This window comes from Salpingoeca rosetta (genome assembly GCF_000188695.1).
Source record: "Salpingoeca rosetta unplaced genomic scaffold supercont1.22, whole genome shotgun sequence".
Taxonomy (NCBI): Eukaryota; class Choanoflagellata; order Craspedida; family Salpingoecidae; genus Salpingoeca; species Salpingoeca rosetta.
In genome coordinates this window covers 1-2,333 of record NW_004754912.1, presented here as the reverse complement: position 1 = coordinate 2,333, position 2,333 = coordinate 1, and the positions used below count along the sequence as shown (strand labels likewise).

At 50.0% G+C, this 2,333-nt stretch overlaps 1 non-coding gene across 1 annotated transcript; it reads left to right on the top strand.

Annotated features, from left to right (window-relative positions):
- On the top strand, positions 1-1,794 carry PTSG_20021 (the record flags this gene model as incomplete). The annotated part of the gene is made up of 1 exon (XR_001137158.1): positions 1-1,794. It is a non-coding gene; the product is annotated as an 18S ribosomal RNA (ribosomal RNA).
- Positions 1,795-2,333: the final 539 nt, after the last annotated feature.

Sequence of the window (2,333 nt, the reverse complement as noted above, 5' to 3'; positions counted from 1 at the left end):
ATAACTTTGCTGACCGGTACACTTTTGTTGAGTGATGGTGTTTCCATTTCGATTTTCTGCCCCTATCAACTTTCGATGTAAGGTATTGGCTTACCATGGTGACCAACGGGTGACGGGGAACATTGGTTCGATTCCGGAGAGGGAGCCTGAGAGACGGCTACCACTTCCAAGGAAGGCAGCAGGCGCGCAAATTACCCAATCCTGACACAGGGAGGTAGTGACAATAAATACCAATGCACGGTGTTTTTTATGCACTGTGCAATTGGAATGAGAACAATGTAAAGACCTTATCAAGGAACAATTGGAGGGCAAGTCTGGTGCCAGCAGCCGCGGTAATTCCAGCTCCAAAAGCGTATACTAAAGTTGTTGCAGTTAAAAAGCTCGTAGTTGGATTTCATGCGGGGTTCACGGTGTGTGGTGGGGGTGAGACACTGTTTCGCCTCCACCTTGCACTGTTTGGGCTCTGCAGTTTTAATATTCCCTGGTGGCGCCTTTGGCGCGTGCCCTTGATTGGGTGTGTGTCAAGTCACGTAGTGGTGGGGCGCTGTTGGGGGCTTTACTTTGAAAAAATTAGAGTGTTCAAAGCAGGCAGTCATTTGATTTGCTTGAATAGATTAGCATGGAACAACGGAAGAGGACTTTTGGGCCTGTACTGTTGGCGTGTGGTGCGGGGGTGTGGAGTGAGAAACCGCAAGGTTTTCTTATTCCACCCTCACCACATCGGGTCTGAAGTAATGATTAATAGGGACGGTTGGGGGCACTGGTATTTCGTTGTCAGAGGTGAAATTCTTGGATTTACGAAAGACCGCCGACTGCGAAAGCATTTGCCAAGGACGCTTTCATTGATCAAGAACGAAAGTTAGGGGATCGAAGACGATTAGATACCGTCGTAGTCTTAACCATAAACGATGCCGGCCAGGGCTCGGTGGGCAGCACAAACTTTTCTCAAGTGGAGGCGCCATCGGGACCTTTAGGGAAACCAAAGCGTTTGGGTTCCGGGGGGAGTATGATCGCAAGATTGAAACTTAAAGGAATTGACGGAAGGGCACCACCAGGAGTGGAGCCTGCGGCTTAATTTGACTCAACACGGGGAAACTCACCAGGTCCAGACATGGGAAGGATTGACAGATTGACAGCTCTTTCTTGATTCCAAGGGAGGTGGTGCATGGCCGTCCAGCTTTTGTTGTGAAATCTCTGTTTGATTACGGTAAACGGCGAGACCTTGACTTGCTGATTGGTGTGCGCCTGCGTTAGCAGGCGTTGGAGATTACGCGCAAGCGTGTCTTTTGATACACCACTCAGAGGGACACTCGGCGTTGCTATTGAGCGTAAGCCGAAGGAAGTTTGAGGCGATAACAGGTCTGTGATGCCCTTAGATGTTCTGGGCTGCACGCGCGCTACACTGACGGGGGCAGCGAGTATGCTTTGGGTGTTTGTGGTGGGGAAAGTCTTGTGCTTTTCTACGACAGACATCTATTCCTGCGCTGGAAGGCGTGGGGACTCTTGTGAAAACCCGTCGTGCTGGGGATAGATGCTTGCAATTATTCATCTTGAACGAGGAATTCCTAGTAAGCGCAATTCAACAGATTGCGTTGATTACGTCCCTGCCCTTTGTACACACCGCCCGTCGCTACTACCGATTGAATGGTTTAGTGAGGCCTCGGGATTGGCGCGTGGGCGCTGGCAACAGCTGCCCATGTCATCTTTTGCTGAGAACCTGGTCAAACTTGATCATTTAGAGGAAGTAAAAGTCGTAACAAGGTTTCCGTAGGTGAACCTGCGGAAGGATCATTCCAACAAGGAAAACGTTGAAAGGCGTGGTTGGTGAAAGGAAGGTGAGAATTGGTGAGGGAAGGTGAGGGAAGGTGGAGACACTGGACTGAGCCAACCGAGCCAACTGAGCCAACCAACCGACCAAATCGCTCTCGCACGCTTTTGTGTGTGGGAGTGAGCATTGTGTGAATGAAGACAAAACAAAGGAAAAGCATGTGCATGCGTGCATGAGCATTGTGTGTCGCAGTGGAGCACGCATATTGTGTGTGTTGCATTGCGATGGCAGTGCTCTTGCGTGTGTGTGGATGTATACATTTTTTGCCTCGTGCAAAGAAGAAGAAGAAATGATCACAGCAAGCAAGCGTGTGTTTTGGATTGTTGTTGTGGCAGCGGCTGCGATTGCACACACACGACAGTGTGGGCGAAAGCATCTTGCTGCAGCAACAGCAGCAAAGCCATGTGCGCTGAGCTGTGGACACACGTACATACATGATAACCACAAACGAGTGAGTGAGAGAAAGAGAGAGAGCGTTGTGATGTGTGTGTGAGTGTGTGCCAAC